Source organism: Panthera pardus, unplaced genomic scaffold (genome assembly GCF_024362965.1).
Source record: "Panthera pardus isolate Hobbes unplaced genomic scaffold, ASM2436296v1 HiC_scaffold_26, whole genome shotgun sequence".
Classification (NCBI taxonomy): Eukaryota; Metazoa; Chordata; class Mammalia; order Carnivora; family Felidae; genus Panthera; species Panthera pardus.
Window position 1 is genome coordinate 28897839 of NW_026526832.1, and position 19236 is coordinate 28917074.

The following is a 19236-nucleotide window of genomic DNA, read 5'->3' on the forward strand; positions in this document are numbered from 1 at the left end:
GGGGGAGGTGAGCAGAGGAAGAGGGTCGGAGACTCCGCGGCCCCTCGCCCTCCTCATCGACAGCCTCCGGTTTCCCAGAGGAAGAGATGTGGTTGGAACCAGTGTGGTCAGACTTTTCCAGCCGATCTGCCTCCTGGATATCACCCTTTCTCCCTCTTCCTTCCAGGCTCCTTGGCCAAGAAGCTTTAAAAGTAGCTAACATTCATTTGAGGCCTCACCACATGGCGGGCATGGTGTGGGAAACAGTCCGCGAAGAAGCTTCCAATAGTAGCCCCATTTTCCAGATGAATCGGCAGAGGCACAGGACACTCTGTACGTAGTAAGTGGCGTTGCCAGACCACACGCTTGACCACCGTCCGCAGCCCTTCCTGCTCCGCAAATTCCTCACAGAGCTGTCAGGGACACCAGGCCGTTCTGTCCTCACCACAGCTCAAAGATGGTCCGTGGCCAGAGAGGCGTGTGGTGGGGGGAGGGGTCAGCCCCAGGTCCGCCTTGTGCCCAAACTCACCGCCCTCCCCCCGAGTCGCACAGCTTCCTGTTTACGGTAGATATTTTGGGTTCATGTGAGGGCACATCTGGGGCCAAATAAAGCAGCAGCTTGGAGAAAAGGGGCCTTTCTTCCATTTGTGAAGGTCAGACCGTCTCAGCGAGGAGACTCTCAGAGGGGGGCGCTACGTTTCATGCATGTGCATTCGCATTCCAGAAAGGAGGAATTCTTAAGTCATAACAGCATTTTTCTCCATCTCAGACGCCAAATCCCATTTCCACTGTGACCTTCAATTCTGATAGACATGCCAGGTCTAATCATTAACACACACACACACACACGCACACGCATACACACACACACACAGAAGGCAAAACCCGAATTTGAAAACACAAGTCAGGACGACATGTAAAAGGCAAATGTCATTCCAGGACTCACGGGGCACCTCATGACAGATAACCAGACTAGAACCACCTGATACGGGACTAGAACCGCAGGAGGGAGGAAGACTTAGCAAACTCATTATTCAGCTTTCTGTTACATTTCCGCTCTCAACACCGGCCACGTGTTTCTTTTGAAGGTAGTATGAGACTTTTAACACCGTTAGTGACTTTATGTGAATGAAAATGATTTTGAATTCTTGCTGGGCTGAGTTTCACGCGAGGACTTGGGCTCGGTAACTGATCGTGACCTAACAGATAGGTCTGGATAACTGATTTCTGCCGAAGAGAAGACAAATGGTAAAGAGAATAGCTCAGATTTGTAAAACACACTTAGAGTTTCGGAAGCAATTTTGCAACAGTCCCCTCACTTGGTTTTCCCTGGAGAAGGAGGCAGGAGGGAGCGCTGATCACCCACAGGTCTCGGCCACAGCAGCCCCCCGTGTGTCCTGTGCCCTGGGGCATGCAGGGGGTTGTACCGTGTGGGCTCCAGGCTGCCTCATCCAAGCAGCCCAGTGCTCAGAGCAATGTGGGCAGGAGCCCAAGCTCCAAGAAGCTAAGTGATTCTTAACAAAACATCAGTTAAGACGACAACAAACCCGAAGTCGGATCTCCTGCTCGGGCCGTTTTCTACAGCTTCTCTGCACCGCATCTTCCAGAGCACGTTTTGAATGTACAGGGGGGCCATTTAGAGGTGGGTGAGGATAGAGTGTGTTTCAAAAGCAAATCATGTTCCCAGGATCTGAGCAAATTAGATCCCTTTCTCCCTCACAGTCTATAGCTTCATCACCTACTAGAAACAGGCTCTTTTGAGGTTTTGCAAAAAGGGCCATCAGCATCCCCAGTTTCCTCCCATTGAAAACTAAAAAAAAGAAAGAAAGAAGGAAAGAAAGAAAAAGAGAAAAAGGAAAAGAAAAAAAAAGGAAACCGTTCTCTTAAAAAGATGAAGAAGTTTACATATGTTCAAACATCCGCAAATCCAAGCTCCTTATTTGTCCCATGTGTTTGGACCGCGCGCAGACATTCAGCAGCCCAAACGCCCGTCGTTTCTATTGGAGAATGTGGGGTGAGTTTATCGGGTTAAAATCGGCTTTGTTTGGGTTTGCGCCGCCCTTGTTCCCCGGGGGCCCCACATGGGGCGCCAACATGGCCTGGAAGAGGGGCATGTCAAGTGCCCCCCATCACGCATTGTCGCTGCGCAGTGAACTGGAGGCTCAGAGGGGAAGGGAAAAAAAGTAATTCCTCATTTTCATCCTGACCAGGGTTCCCCTTTTCTTTGGCGGCTCGGAGCCGCAGTAATCCGCATTCACGGCGCCCAGCCCCGGGTTCCTGTAGGAGTTCTCTCTGGCTCTCTGGCATTGTCTTCTTCTCTGGGCCCGCTTCTTCCAATAGTGCTCCTTGAAAGCTCTTTCTGCGACAAAAAAGGACCAGCTCTATAATAGCCAACTTGCGTCCTTTCTTCTCTCTCTCTCACCCTTTTTTTTGTAAGCTTTCCGACGGAGCCGGGCTATTTAATCTTCTTGAGGCGTTCAAGATGTCACTTACCTCTGATGGTGGAGACAATGGAGAAATCCTTCCAGCCTGAATGCCAGGCCTTGCTGAATGCCTCTGGCCGCTTTGAAGAGGGTTCTTGGAAGTCTCTGTTTCAGCCGCTGTCCTGGTGGCCCGAGTGCAGGGTTTGTGTGTGTGTGTGTGTGTGTGTGCAATTGCATGCATGCCTCAGGGGCCAGCCTCACCAGAGGCGGCTTAGCATAAAGGGAAGTGGATGGCTTTCTCAGCAGAAAGACCCTGGTTCAAATCCCAGCCCAGACTTGAGCAAAGCATTCACTGAATCCTCTGGGCCTCAGTCTCCCGATCCGTGAAACCCAGGTGCAAAGAGTACCCTCACCCGGGCATATTTCGAAAACGGATTAAAGACAGTACGTTTCTGCTGCCCACCCGGAAAGTGTGCGGGGGTGCAATTAATTGATCGATTGATTATATAAGTTCCTGGCAACTGGTGTGGAATCCTGCCTTTCCTCTCTGATGGAAGGGAATCAGAAGAGTTTCATTAATTAATGGATTGGAAGAGAAGGAGCCAAAAGCTCACAACCTTTGTCACCTTTGACCCCCACCCCCCCCCGCATCCACTGCACTACCGAGCCCTGTTGACCCTGCGTTCTGCGGGCCATCCTGCCCCATCGCGGGCCTAGCCTCAGAACACATTTCCCCAGAGCTTGAGTCAGGCGGCACTCCCTTGCTCCAGAACATTTTATCCCTCCCTATTGCCTACAGGTTAAAAGGCAAACCTCCTCTTCGCGTTTGGACCCTGGATGATCTGCCTCTGTCTTCAACCTCCTCTCCTACCTTCACCTCCCGGGAACCCCACCCTCCAGCCGCCAGGCCCTGTGCAGCCCTAATTCCCAGCCTCTGCTGCGGCTTTACTGCGGCTCGGGATGATGTCCTCTGCACACCAGCTTCTCAAATCCCTCCACCCTCCGAGGCCCAGGGCAAATGCTTCATCTTCCCTGTGCCGTGCCCCTCCCCTGCAACACTGGGCTCACCTCGGCTCCGCAAACCCCATGGAGCACCCCGAAACCGGAGACTCAGAGGAAAAGAGGCACAGCCCCCCCGGCCTTGAAACGCTTGAACCGTCTGTTAGGTACAGAGCTTGCTTGTAAGCCCCAGAGCATCCCCCACAAAGGCCAGAGTTGTCTTAGTCATTCTTGGGCCGCCCTCCCCGCCAAGCAGAGTGACTGGTCCTCAGCAAACGCTCAGGCTGTTGAAGGAATGAATACGGACCCGTCACATTTATGGAGAACTTCCCGGTGCCAGCGGCCAAACTGGTCAAGTCACATACTTTTCTGTGAGGTGGGTCTGATCCCCATTCTACAGCTCACAAGACTGAGGCGCAGACAGACTTGCCGACTGGACCGCGGTCGTGCGCTGACGTCTAACGCATCCTCCGTCTCCAGGGAAAAGTCCCGCCCGGCCCCAAAAACGATTTTTTAAGAATTCGGTCATGTGCTGAGGTTATGGGGGCGGGGGGAGGTTCCAGAGAACCGAGGCCGAAGAAGAGTATGTGACGGGCCAGAGATGGGAACGACGCGCGGGTGCTCTGCCGGGCGGGGCCGCCCCATCCCCGCGCCGACCCGGGGGGCGCGTCGGCCGCTCGCGCCGTGGGTACGAGACACACATCGTGCACCTTCTCGGAGCCCCGCGCGCCGTGAGGGCGAACACAGCCTTCCCCGAGCCGCGTACAACTTTTCATTTCCCATATCAATCATGAGAACAAGTTGAAGTTCAGATAATGGCAGCTTGGTTTCCCCTAATTGTTCGGGATTTGGACTGACTGTTTGCACTGCAGACTGCGGCCACTGGGCTCCCGGCGGGGGGCTGTGGCCTGCTCTTTCTCTAACAAACCCGTGTTCATGCGTCCATTCAGATCCATCACCCTGAGATAAACTGTGAATATTGCCCTTTGTCGCGGCTGCATTCTTCCCGGCATCGTGGGGGCACTATTTACGGATTTAAAGGTTCATTTGCACAATTCTTTTGTCAGAGGCCCGGGCGCAGAATGGCAAAGTGAGGGCTGCCTCTTCTTTCTGGGTTACTGCCCCGGAGCTCTCCCCGTGCAGAATGGACATGCCTGCCCCCGGGCTCAGCACGAAGAATGTCAATGCGAAAATTACATTTTTTAAATGACCTGTCTGCTTCCGTGGCCAGGGAGGTCACCGGTTCACAGAGGGCGGGATTACGTGCTGCCACCCACCCCTTCGGCAGCGTTCGCAGACTCGCAGCTCGGAGAAGCAGCCCGGGAAGTTGAACGCTTCCCCGCCTCCGTCTCCGAGTGCCAGGCACAGTGCTCTGTGCTCCTATTCGCGCCTCCCGCTCTCCAGTAGCACTTAGGAGGCCCATTTCACGGGGCAGGAGACTGAGGCTCTGTGAGTTCGGGGGAATTGTTGCAAGCCACCCCACAAGGAGAGGGCAGTACTAAACTTCGAACCCAGGGCTCTCAGACTCCTGTGCTCCTTCAGGCCTACTCTGCAACTGCCCACAGTGGGGCCCCCGGGCCCGGGCTTCCGAAGGAGGGGTTAAGAATTTGCATCTGAAACAATGGGGCCCAGAGACGCCCTGTGATGGCACGTCAGGGAACATAAACGCTCTGCTGTGTCTAGGAATCCCACAGCCTCTGAGACCTCCCTCAGATGCCGCCCCCTCGGGGCTCTCACCCTGATTTCCTCTGCCGTGGGCAGCCCTATGCCAGCTTCCTGTCCCATTTGTGAGGACTCTCAGTCCTGCTCTCGCTGGATTGCAGGCTCCCTGAGGACAGCACTTATCTGTCATATTTGCGTCTCTGTGCCCAGCGGGGGCCCTGGGAAATCGCATGCACACTAAACATTCTTGCAAGAGTGAAAGGGGGAGTGACTCTTGGGCAACACGGGGGTGTTTCTGAGAAAGAGAATGATTCTGCACACACCTGCGCAGTCACGCAGCTCCACTCGGAAGAGATCAGAGTCAGAGGAGAAAGATGACAGTACTGTGGGCTCACTTGCGGGGGATGGAAAGGAAACACAAAGGAAAAGAAGAGATCTTGGGGCACCGGGGTGGCTCAGTTGGTTAAGCGTCCGACTTCGGCTCAGGTCATGATCTCGCGGTCCGCAAGTTTGAGCCCCGCGTCGGGCTCTGTGCTGACAGCTCGGAGCCTGGAGCCTGCTTGGGATTCTGTGTCTCCTTCTCCCTCTGCCCCTCCCCTGCTCACCCTCTGTCTCTCTCTCCCTCTTTCTCAAAAATAAATAAACATTAAAAAATATATATTTTAGGGGCGCCTGGGTGGCTCAGTCGGTTGAGCGGCCGACTTCGGCTCAGGTCATGATCTCGCGGTCCGTGAGTTCGAGCCCTGCGTCGGGCTCTGTGCTGACAGCTCGGAGCCTGGAGCCTATTTCGGATTCCGTGTCTCCCTCTCTCTGACCCTCCCCCGTTCATGCTCTCTCTCTGTCTCAAAAATAAATAAACGTTAAAAAAAAAATTAAAAAAAAAATATATATATATTTTATAAATAAGAACTCTCATCCAGTCCCAGATTCTTATTCAGAATCCCACCAAGTTCCAACCTGTTTTATAGGAAAGATCAGCATTTATCCTTTTTTTTTTCTTTTTTAGAAATTAGCCCAGACTTTGTGTCAGTCAGAATGTAGCCAAATGCCTGTGCCCCCAGGATTGTGCTTTATCACAGCAGTTGGAAGACAAGAGAGAGAAAGAAGGGCAAATTAAAAAAGCTAGGTGAAGGAATACAGGGATTTGGAAGTGACAAGGATGATAAGGAATACTTTTTTTAAAAAAGAGACCGAAACTGTATTTTTAGCACTGTTATAAAGAATGGCTACATCTTCCAAGATTGCCAGTGCATCCCAAAATAAATAATGCCAGATTTGCATAATCTGATAAGGAATTTGATCCTTCCCAAATACAAGGGATGTTTTAGAATATCACTATTACTGCCAAACAGAGGCTAAAATATGTATGTTTTCCTGAAGGACAGATTTTCACTTCGCTTAGCAAATAGATGCTGGTTCCATGTCTTGACCTAAAATATAGTTTTGGTGTATATGGTTCTTGCCCCAGTAGCACGGTTAGCATTTGCGGAAAAAGTCTGAAAGTAGTCATGTCCTTTTTTCCTGTAGCCCACTTCCAAAAATGTGTCCAGTCTGAGATAAAGGACAACGGTTGTTTGCAAAAGGATGTTCATCACAATGCTGCTTATAAGTAAAAATTAGATGGTAGAGACTGGATAGGTCCATTAATAGGGAAACGGTTCTAAAACTATGTCAGTGTTACGATGTCAATTTAAACACCCAAAATATAAAATTACGTACGCTGTACAAGCCCAATCATACAAATATATGTATGCATAGAAAAAAGAACCAGGAGAAATTTTGAAAAAAAACGGTTGGCATTGATAATCTTCAGACAAGGATATGATGATTGAAGGATTTGCTGTTTCTTCGTATTTTTCTATAAGGTACAGATTTTATTTATTTGTTATTTTGATTGCTTTCTTCAACACATTTTTCTTTACTTTTTATTTTTCTTCAACACATTTTATTTTATTTTTATTTTTGAGAGCGACAGCGTGAGCAGGGGAGGGACAGATAGTGGGGAGTTGCAGAGGATGCGAAGCCAGCTCCACGCTGTCAGCAGCGAGCCTGGTGCGGAGCCTGAACTCACGAAGCGGGAGATCAAGACCTGAGCTGAAGTCGGACACTCAACTGACTGAGCCACCCGGCGCCCCTCAACACATTTTTAATGAACATCTATGATGTGTAATACATGTGTTAGTAGGTAGAGATACCACTGAGACGAAAGCAGACAATGGACCTGCCCTCTGGAGCCGACATTCTTCGACGGTGGGAGGGAAGGACGCAGGCATCAGAGTAACTGTACAACCAATTACGGCCGTGGCCTCAGGCGATGTGAAGGGGGAGTGATGACCTGTGTTAGTGAGGAATAGAGAGGTCCAGTGTGTTCGTAGCGGGTGTTGAGAAGGGTTTGGAGAGGCTTTCTGTAAGTGATGTTCATGCTCAGCTTTGAACAGTGAGTAGGACTCACCTAGATAAGAAAGAGAAAGAGGTCAATATGGTGGTATTTCATTCTGGAGCTTCCTTGGTACCCCATCTACTCCCCCTCCCCGCCACCCACTCCAAGACTGGAGAATGCAGGTGGTTGGTTTTGTGTGTGTTGGTAGGGTGGGAGGAAAGGGATTTCCTTTACTCCCGGGTCTAGGAGTAGATCCTCATTATTTCAACCCAATCAGGTTAACCTCATCCTCCTTTCACCAGGCATCCATTTTGGTAATTTAGACCCAATCTAATCCATACATGGCACTCCTTCAACCAAGGAATTCGTTCAGGAATCAGCAGTGTATTCCAAAAAGACCTAAAAGGAGATTTGCCATGGTCTCTTGAGCAGGGAAAAGAGGGGGCAAGAATAAGCACTCTTTTAAGGGAGCTATAGCCAGCTGTTACTCTCCTTCTGGACAGAGGCGTCAGTGGATATAAAGCCTAAAAGACTTCTGCAGTCATTTTGGCATCATGAGGGAAGCCGACATTGGAATGAAGAGCAGAGACATGGAAAGAACCTGGATGAGTTTCAAGGGCCAGGTTATTCGAGGCCTCATAGGACATGTAAGGAATCTAAGCACAATAGCTCATCATTGAAGGATCTTAGACAGAGAAGCACCTTAAAGAGATCTGTGCTCTTAAAACACTGCTTTGGCAGATTATGTACAAAATGGAAAGTAACTTGCGTAAAAGTGATGGCAGGGAAGTCAAAGATTTCAGAGATAAGAAAAGGTCAAAATACCAGGACTTGGTGACTGATTGGATGGGAAAGGTGGAAAGAAGGAAGGAAAGGATGGGATCCACGATGAGCCTGATATTTAAGGATTTCAAAATAGGATGATAGGGACATTCGCTGAGCTAGGAATCCCCAAGGAAGATGAGGTTAAGGAAAACACTCTGAGTTGTTTGTTGGATATACTGAATTGGAGGAGCTTTTGTGTTACCCCAGTAGAGATGTTACATGAGTGACTGGACAGGTGGGTCTTGAAATTTGGGAAGTCGTCAGTGCCTGGGTGGTAGCTGGAGTCTACAGGGTAGATGGGTATGGACGAGCTGACCTAGTAGGAAGAAGAGTCTCCAGGAACTCAACATTTAAGGGTAGGGTTTGAGGAGACTGCTGAAAAGGAGAGCTCAGAGAGACAGGAGAAGAGAGGGCCCCAGGAGAGCATATGGCCAACAGTGTTGAAAGCTGCTAAGTGTCACATAAGAAGATGATGGAAAGCATGCTTTGAATTAATGACTTGGATGACGTGGAGGCACAATGGAGTTGGGAACCGGACTCGAGCCACTAGACAAGCGAGTGGGAAGAGACTGACGTTAAACATGAACAAATGCGCACGGAGGTCTGCGATATGGCCGTGCTCCCGGAAGATGGTTCAGCTCTTCTGGGCACAGACTCCGTGAGCTGGCACAGTGAGGTCAGCAGCCGTGGAAAGCTGTGTCACGTTCTTCACGGTTCTCCAGATCTGGGGATGTTGCACAGAAAGGGCTCTTCTCGGAGCACCCCGGGTGGAGAGATCCACAGATAAATGCCCTTTCCTTCTTTGTCCCCTTTTCTCCGACTTGTTCATTTATTCGGTATGGATTGTCTGGGTTGCCTTAGAAGAGTCAAACCAGCCAATGGTGATATTTATTCCTAGATTTTTACTAGTTTCCTAGGGCTGCCAAAGTATCACAAACCAGGAGGTTTAAAACCACAGAACCATGTTGTCTCATGGTGCTAAATGCCGGAAGTCCAAAATCCATATGCTGGTGGACGTGCTCCCTCCAAAACCTCCAAGGGTGGCTCCTTCCTTGCCTCTTTCAGCTTTGGGTAAACCCAGGTGGTCCTTGGCTTGTGACTGCATCTACGCTAATCCCTACCTCCATCTTCCCATGGCCACCTTCCCTGTGCGTCTCTGTGTCCAAATCCCCCTCTTCTTGCCAGGATGCCAGTCCTATTAGATTTCAGACACGGCATAGTCCATTTAACTAACGTAACTAATGATACCTGGCGTGAACTTATTTACAAGCAAGGCGGTACCTGACGGCCCGAGGACTAAGGCTGTAAGCTCTCCTTTGAAGGGGACACAATTCAACCAGTGACACCAGGTCTGAATCTGCACCGTAGCATCTGCAAGCCGATGGCATAAGCATGAGCTGGGAAAGACACGTAACAATCTGCAGCTTTATCTGAAGCCATCCTTGACATAACACTCACCATTTGGCAGCAGGAAAGCTGATTTTGGCTCAGGCTGGACAGAGAAGACGGGGCTCACTGAAGGGGTTTATTCAAGGTTTATCCTCATGGGGTCATGTCACCCACACCGGGTCTCCATCCCAAATTCAATTCCAGCCTATTCTTTTTTTTTTTTTTTTAAATTATGTATTTATTTATTTATTTGAAACACAGAGAGAGAATCCCAAGCAGACTCCATGCTCAGCACAGAGTCTGACACGGGGCTCGATCCCACGACCCTGCGATCATGAATAGAGCCAAAATCAAGAGTCAGACGCTTCACCGACTGAGCCCCCCAGGCACCCCAATTGCAGCCCATTCGGACGACAAGAACTACAAGCTCCTTCTTGATTTCCTGAGGCGCTGGAGACGAGGTGTCGTAGCCACTCCACAAACACGTACCGCGGGCTTCCCCTCCGTCGGGCCCTGGGAACGGGCTGAAAGGTGTGGCATGACCCCTTGTCCCCTTCGGGATCCTTGTCTAGCGAGAGAACCAGGGTGGCTACAGCAAGGCCTGGACGTCTGCTGAGCAGATAGTGCTAGAAAAACTGTGATAGAGGAAGGGGGGCGTGCGTTCCTTCCTCCCAATCCATAATTGTGATTATTATCCAAATCCCCGCAGATCACCGAGGGGGGATGGCGTACCCCTACTGAGCCAGCCAGGGGAGCTGCTGCCTGTCATTTTTAACATTTTTATTCTTACGGTTTGTTCGAATTACGAGTCCTTGGTTTGCTCCTGCACATAATATGGTAACATTTCCCCCTCGGTGCATATTCTGTTAGTGACTGCTAGCTGATGTTCACAGGGGCAGCAGCACCGGATGCCTGGCTACCTTCCACATTGTAAACGAACCATACACTGCGGTGGAAGAGCCACATGCTGCCGAGTGTCACTGGCCTCTATGTCCCACCCTATGTGTCTGGGAATAATTGCAAAGCCTTACAAGTGTCAGTCAGCTTCCCTGAGACTCACCTCACTCCTCTGGGCCCGGCGAGCCAACAGGCACCTCGCATTGCTGGGGCGTAAAAGATAAGGAAGGTGAAGGAGATGTCACTCATAGTAGATGCTCAACAAATGTGCCCCGTGTTTTCTCCTACATTTGCACGTGGCCCAGTGCATCACGGTATTTACCGAGCATCTGCTATATATTAGCCTCTGTTTTAGGCACGGGTGATACTGAAGTGAATAAAACAAACCATTTTCTTACTTTCTCTGGCCCTACATCTAGTGGGAGGGAACAGACGACGAAGAAGGTACTTTTCAAGTGAGAGTAAGTGTGCAGAAGGAAAAGACAGGACACTGATAAGAGAGGAGACGAAGAGCTACTTCAGACGACGGGCTCAGGGAAGCCGCTCTGAGGATTAGGAGGCTCCAGACCTGTGGCGATCTAGGGACAGACCCCCGAAGGTCAATGCAGGGCCGGTGGGAGGCAAAGGGCATGCTCCGGGAGCACTACTGAGCCTCAGTTCACCAGGGGCCAAGAGGTAGGAGGTGAGGACGGCAAATGAGCAAAGGCTAGATCCTGCGGGACGGCGTCGATGCTGGCAGGGGTTGGATTTTCTTCTGAATGTGGTGAGAAGCCACTCTCAGGTTCTAAGCGAGGGTGTGGCTTGAAAGACCACTCCGGCTGCTGTGTAGAGAACGGACGGACTGAGCAAAGGGGGGAGGAGGTGGACCCCTGGGGAGTCTCGCTCAGATGCCTGAGCGAGAAACGGTGGAGACTTAGACCAGCTGGGTGTGGGGAGAAGCAGGTAGATATGAAGATATTTGGGAGGTAATTTGACGAGAAGTGGAAGATTCCAGTTAAATATCGAGACCTCACCTGTCACAGGAACAATTAATTCTCTTTAGTCTGTTAGCCAATCGAATCCGAGGTATATCGAGAGCTGGATAGGTATCAGGAACTATGATCAGAGTAAGAAAACGGCTGAAATGTAACAACCCTTCACCCATGCGTTTACAGCCATCTTCCCTCGCTTTGTTTCAGATAAATAGAAACCTACACGGCAACGGAATTCTAGGTATGTTTCTGTCTTGATAAAAATCACACATTCATAAAAGAGCCTGTGGGTCTTGCTGTTGATATATAGTCACCCATTTGTATTTTCCACATTTCCATAACACGTCATCTGTGTGCTTCTTTTTCAAAACTAGCAGTAAGCTCCTTCTGTGAAGGGAAACATGCCTGTAAATATTGAGTGATTGATCTCTTGACTTGTTACTGGTGTTGTTCATTAGGATTCATCAGATCAAATGGGACCTTAGGATGCCCAGGGTCTCCGGATGTCTTCTGAACATAGAGTGTGATTTGTTGATCAGGGCCGAGACGTTTTAAGCCAGCACTTGAAATTATTTCACAAGGAAGGGGTGCTTTTCTAGACGGAAGGAGTTGACACGCCTTTTGGGATGAGCTTTGGACTGGGAACCAGAAAGCCCTTGGATCCGGTTCTGCCGTTGACTGTGTGTCCTTAAAGAAGTCACTCTCCCTCTCTGGTCCTCGTTTTGCCCATTCAGTAATAATAGCATTTGTGGGTGCACCACACATCCTTGTTGTGAGGATGATGTAAGCTTTCAAGTCGCCAAGCACTTTGAAAACACGCTGAGTTAAAGGGAGGGCTGTGTACTCTCGCGCCTTTGGAGTCACTCCCCGACAGCACTTGCCCTTGGCCCTTGCTTCATGCTAAGTTAGCACAGGCTTCGTGCTCACGAGCAGTGCCAGTGACTTCTTGCCAACCTCCTCTCTAGAAGCGATGTCTGCCGGACTAGATGAGCTCACCAGACCCTCCCACGTCTAGAAAGGGACTTGCGGGAGCACCGAGCTCCCCTCACCACAGACCATTTTCAAGGTTTTGTGATTGAGAAGTTTGGAGACCGGACGAGTGCGAAAAGTTAACACCTTAATTGTTGAAAACTCTCAAAGATTCCAAACTTGTAAATCATGAAAGGCCACTGTTTAGCAGGCTGGAATGCTTTTGAAAAAGACCAGCGATCAGAGATTGGCCTCGTTAATAACCACAGTAAAACTAGCTCTTGAAGCTCAAAGACACAGCTAATTAGGGCAGAAAAATTCAACCTCAAATTAAGAGTGTGTGTGTGTGTGTGTGTGTGTGTGTGTGTGTGTGTGTGTTTCTGAAGTGTAAAAGCTTTTCTCCCAGAGAAGTATGTCTAAGTATATTTTGGATATGTTCCAAGATCCACTGTAAGACAAAGCCAGGACCGCAAAAATGTCAGGGTGGGGTTAATGAACTTCCCAGAGCATCTGTGTGCCCATCTGTCCAGCAAAAAGGAATAACCAACTTCCTCATCTAGAAGATTGCCTAATCCTAAACTATGAAAAGAGAAATGCAAAAACTGAGATTCTCTGAGGATGTGTTATGATTCTTCCCTGTTTTGTTTTGTTTTGTTTTTTTAGTCGTAACTTACGTCCGTGGCCCTGTGCGGTCAGTACCTGAGAACTTACTGAGTAGGTCTCCACGTTCTAGATACTGGGATTTAGACGTGAATATCAGCGGGTCCCTGCCTGGAGAAGCTTGTATCTGCTGCAGACCAGAGCCTGGTAGAGCAAAGAAGCTCTACGTATGTTCAGGCCTTCCGCTTTCTGAGAAGAGATTTTCCCCTAAGTACAGACCAGTGGCAATGGACTCAAAATTCGTCAGTTTTGAAGATTAGAGGCAGACTTACAGCCCAGCGTCTGTTTATCAGCCGTCTTATCAGTTTAAACTTAGAGCAGCCCCACAGCCCGAAAGCGTGGCCTTGTCAATATTACCGTAAGATTTTATCGCCTAGTGAAACGTCCCAGCAGAAAAGAAATGGCTAATGAAGACATCAGCTCAGCTGCCCAACCCAGTGCTCATTTTCTCACCACTGATGTCGCCTACAGTAAAGAAATCCAGAGCCACTGTGAACCCCACCCAGTGTGAGCCATGCCCGGCGAGGAGCGTCTGAGATCACGGGTCAGGTTAGTGTAAATAGCAGGGGACCTGGGCCCTCCTAGGGGAGCAACAACCCCACAGGATGGCACTGAGAGAGGAGGCTGCACTCCCAACCGAAGAAGACATTAGGGACGTTTCCTAGGTGCAGGGGTCATCAGCCTGCATTTCAAAGGATGGCTAGAATTCTGACATCTGAAAACGGGCCAGAGGGTGACCTTTATTACTCAACGCGTAGACCATGGAGCAGCAGCACGGGACCCCCCTGCACGTGGGCTAAGAAATGCAGAATCTCAGGGTGCCTGGCTGGCTCAGTCAGTTAAGCATCCGACTTCGGCTCAGGTCATGATCTCACACATCGTGAGTTCGAGCCTCACGTCCAGCTCTGTGCTGACAGAGCCTGGATCCTGCTTCACATTGTGTCTCCCTCTCTCTCTTCCCCTCCCCACTCGTGCTCCGTCTCTCTCTCTCTCTCTCTCAAAAATAAATAAACATTAAAAAAATATTAAAGAAATGCAGAATCTCTGGGGCACCTGGGTGGCTTAGTCAGTTGACCATCTGACTCTTGATTTTGGCTCAAGTCGGGCTCCATGCTGAGCGTGGAGGCTGCTTAGGATTCTCTGTCTCCTCTCTCTCTCTCTCTCTCTCTCTCTCTCTCTCTCTCTCTCTTTCTCGGCCCCTCTCCCCCTCTGGCACTCTCTCTCTCTCTAAAAAAAAAAAAATGCAGAATCTCAGGCACCATCTCAGACCCAGAGAGTCAGAATTTGCAATTTAGTGAGATCCCCAGGTAATTAATTTATACATCGAAGTTTGAGAAGCACGACTCTAGCTGGACCACATGGAGCTTTATTTCGCAGAACGTAATCTCTGGACAGTTACAGAGAGGGGAAGAGACATCTCTGTGGTAGGATCAGAAAGCCTTCACCCTTCCAGTCATCGCTGCGAGGCCTCAGGAAAAGTGATTTTCTCCTTCTGAGTCTTGGTGTCTGCATCCTTGAAATTGAACCATAAGCCCCATTTTGCCTACTTCACATGTCCGCTTCGAGGGGCGGCAAGATAACGAATGTGAAAGCACTTTAGTGGACTACCCTTTTTGGCTGACAACCAGCTGATGCTTTTCTCTTTCAAAGTGCTCTTGTTGAAAATGAGACCACGAGATGTGACCACAGCCCCCCAACATTGGCTCTGGCGGGCGACGGCCAGTGGAGACAGCCAGCAAAGCTTCGGGGGGATGCTTCCCTCCCAGAGACAAACTGCCGGCGGGGTGAGCACAGACACAACAGAGCCCAGAAAAGACTACACAGGAGTCTGAGAACCAGTCCATCTGAGAATACCCAGATGTCTAGGGGGGATGCAGAGTCTAAGAAAGTGCCAGGCCTGCCCTCAAGCTGCCTACAGACTTGCAGGGATTTGAACCTTTCCATAGGAGACCTTCAAAGGATGTTCTAATGTACAAACCCAGCTTGCAGGGTCTCTTCTTGGGGTAGACAGAAGCACGCAGAGGTGACGTACGCAGGCTTGGGAAAGAGACAGAGAACTGCGGTTTAAACCCCAGCCCTGTCTCTCGGTAACTGGGATCCCGGGAAAATCACATCACCTCCCGTGAGACTTGGCGTCCTCACGCGGCAAACGGAGATGCTGGGAACACTGCCCCGAGGGCTGTTGTGAAGAAAGATCAGGCTGGAAGTAAACATGCCAAACGGATGTATCCTCCCCTCCACTGTCACAGCCCTCATTTTATTTTCTCCATAGTACTTAGAACCACTCATTTTATTTGTGCATTCTCTGCCTCTCTCACTAAAATTTAAATCCCTGAAAGCGGAAACTGAATGTCTTGTTCACCGTGGTATTTTCAGCACCTAGAACAGTGACTCGCACAAAGGAAGTGTTTAATAAGAGCCCGTTGAATGAACAAATATTAACACTCCTTCTGCCCAGATGTAGATCTTTCTGGAGCTAATTTAGATGTTCATGTCGCAATTAGAGTTACAAGTCCCAGTGCTGTGTCCTGGTAGTCACGTCTTACACTCCGAACCAGGGTCGGTCTTGTGACTAGTAGCATATTGCAGAAGGGATGATACATCACTTCCAAGATTAGGTGACAATAGACTGCAGGTTCCACCTTTTCTCTGTCACTGTCTTGCTTCTGGATCACTTGCTAGGGGGGAAGTCATGTCAGGAACAGGAGACGTGAGACACTCTCGTGGTGAGGACTGGAGTCTCCTGCCAACACCCACGTAAGTGAGCTTGGAGTGGGTTCGTGGACCCATCCCAGCCTTCAGAGACTGCAGCCCCGGCTTGACCACAACGTCATGTGAGACCCTGAGCAGGAACCCAGCAAAGCCACAACCAGCCCCTGGCACTCGGAAACTGTAAGAGATAATAAATGGTTGTTGTTCTAAACTACTAAGTCTGGGGGTAATTTGTTACACAGTAATACATAACTAACACATCCCTACTGAATGGCCTCCAGATCCATGGCTAGAGGAAAGAGATGACTGCACCCCTCCCCACCCCCAGGAGCAGGTAAAGCAGAAGCAGGCCAAGATGCTGAGTTATAGGCAAACATGCCTTTAGGAGGATTTCTGTATTTCCTTTGAAAAAAAGAATGGCTTCCATGGGGCTGGCGCATTGCCCTCAAGCACTTTGTCAAGCTCATTTCCTGATACAAAAGTGAATTTGGCTATAGCAACCAGGTAGTAGACCATATTGTCCACATGGTATCCAAGGAGTAAAAGCTCCCTGGACTACCAGCCTCCATGAGAGCATGAGAGCAACAGAGAGGTCCTCAGCTGCTGGGAAGTCCTTGCCGCCATGCCTCCTCCAGCACTCTGAGAATCTCCCCATGTTGACAGTTTCCATCCCAGATGCCCTGGGATGTTCCATCAATAAAGTACATCAAACCAAATGAAAGAGAAGGAAAGAAAGAAAGGAAGGAAGGAAGGAAGGAAGGAAGGAAGGAAGGAAGAAAGAAGAAAGGTGAGAGGGAAGGAAGGAAGGAAGGAAGGAAGGAAGGAAGGAAGGAAGGAAGGAAGAGAGGAAGGAAGAGACAGAGGAAGGAGGAGAGGGAGGAAGGGAGGGAGGGACGGAGGGACGGATGAAGAAAGAAAGGAGGAGAAAGAGGAAAGAAAACAGCATCTGTAGACTCCACAGTTGACATGGAAGGTCATACTGGGCCATAGGGGTTCCCTCTGGGCAGAGATCGCACAGGCCCAGTGGATGTTGGAAAGGGGTCATCTCTCACTGATCCTTAATACTTTTTGTCATCTGGCATTCTGCTTTTAACACTCTACCAAACACAGCTGAGACCTTATTACAACAGTGAAACAAAACTTTCCCAAAGCCTTTGGGGAAAACACACACACACACACACACACACACACACACACACAAAATACACACCACCACCCATTGAGAAAATTTGGTGGATAAAGAAAGGCATATTTATCCTCACACTGTGAGAAGTGCTTCCTTCTTACCTTCCCATCTACCTCTTTGTACCCACCAGAACCCAGGACTTTAGAGCCCCTGGTGGAAATCTCAATTCCTCAAAATTATAATTGAGCAGAGACCCTCCAAGTCCTATCTCCAGCCTACTTACGCATCTATTTGTACGTGCCCACTACTTCTCTCATTCTTCAACACTGGGAACGGCTAGTCCATAAGGCAGGACTTGCATCCACAGGCTGTAGCTTACGGATAGATGTCAGCCGTCCTTGGAAACCGTATCTTCTTACCGTGCTCTTGAGGGCTGCCTCCTTATGGTAACAGAGGGTGGGCCGTATCCGCCCACAGCCCCTACTTCAGCCATCTCCCTTATGTAGACACAAGCCCTCACCTATGTCCTAGGCTTCTCTTCCACCTTTCAGCAAATAGAAAGGCCAAAGAATGATTGATGCTCCTGATCACAAAGCCGATGGCCAAAACAGTGATGGAATTACTTCCAGGATGTCTCATTGCTCGTCACATAGCTGCTGGCATCTCCCAATAATATCTGTATTGTATGCTCTGTCCCATGACTGTGCAACCATAGGACCGGGACCTCAGAGGCTATCTAGTCTAGCCACCCACTCAGCGCCGGAACCCCACCCCTCCACAAAGGCTTCTTGGACTTTCCCAGTGACAAGATGCCAACTGTTTCCCAGGGCCACTGTTCCCATCATAGGATACCTCTAACATTAATCAGCTCCAGTTCATACTGAGCTAAAAGTAGCACCCCACCTAACACATGCACCTGATATCTTTCAATATTGGGTGAGTCTCTGGTCCCACGTGACATATCTTCTCCCTCTGCTCCATGACACTTCATCAAAGATGTGACGAGAGTCATTGTGTTGCGGCTACGTCCTTTGTTCCCCAACCCGTCCTGCATGACATCGTCTCGAGGGTTTTCACCACGTTATTCATTTTTTAACCTATTCTACCCTGAAAATAGTCCTTGTAATGTGACAAATCTGGACCTGCACATCATCCTCCGGGCAACATCTGGTCAGTGGGAAACAAGGCTGGACTCACTTCCTCTTAAGTTATCACTGTAATTTTATGCTTCTAACCCAAGTGGGCACCAACTTATTTAGAAACGACATCATCCTGTTGGTTCACAAGAATCTCGTGGTACAAATAAAACAAACCTCTCTGGCTCCTTTTCTCATAAACTCTTGTTAATCCAGGCACCATCCACCATCTACTCCCAATCCTGCTTAAGGAAGAAAAGCATTGAGGTCTAATGGAGCTCCCCATGCACCGTCCCCCTCTCTCTTTCCTCGAACAAGCTACCATTTTGAACAAGGTGCTTATCCTCCCGATGCATTTCTTTACGTATTTATCAGGTTGCTTGTGTGTTTTGAAACCTCATATGAATCACTTCAGATCCTACCTGTATCTCTGAGACGTACTCTTCTTCACTTGGAATTGTATTTTTGCTATTTAATCATGCTGATACATGTAGCTGCACTTTATTCATGGGGCCAAAGTCTGGAGAAGCAGTCTGGTTTCAAGTTGATGACCATCAAGGCTTGTGTCCAAATTCCTCCGTTACGAAAATACTGTCAAGAGCATTATTATGCACGTTCCCTTCTGCATGTGTACAAGGGTATCTCCACTTATTTGCCAAAGAGGAGAATGGCTGGCCCACTAACTGTGAGCATCTTCTGATATAAAGACACTCCAGCTGGTTTCCCGAAGTGATGGCAGTGTGGGGGAGGTGCCATGGCTCCACAGTCTCACCCAAGGTCAGCAGGCACCAGGCTCGATTATCAGCCAACCTAATGGGCATGAAAAAGTTCCTCATTATTGTTTGACTTCTCATTTCCCTGTCATTTGTCTTGAGTCTTTAGCTTGTTAGCTGTCGGTCCCACCTCCCCTATTCATGAGGTACATTAATTGGAATGCTTTCGAACCCAAATAACGAAAGAGTCAACTAGAAACAGCTTAAACGTTCTAAGAAGCCTGGAGGTAAAGTGCTTCTAGATTCGGTCAGTGTAGTGGCACTAGGATCATATGCTTCACTTTTCTCTCCCATCTTCAGCTTTGGTCCTTGTCTGTCTCGTGGCGACAAGGTCG

The 19236-nt window shown here is 49.3% G+C and overlaps 1 long non-coding RNA gene across 2 annotated transcripts in view; it reads right to left on the bottom strand.

The window, feature by feature from the left end:
- Positions 1-1007: 1007 nt before the first annotated feature.
- LOC109268288 (uncharacterized) overlaps positions 1008-19236 on the bottom strand; it is a 52425-nt gene continuing 34196 nt past the window's right edge. For both annotated transcript variants that reach the window (XR_008418098.1, XR_008418099.1), the window contains 2 exons: positions 18551-18938; positions 1008-1206 (listed from right to left, as the gene is read on the bottom strand). This is a non-coding gene — a long non-coding RNA (uncharacterized LOC109268288). The remainder of the gene's footprint in view (positions 1207-18550; positions 18939-19236) is intronic.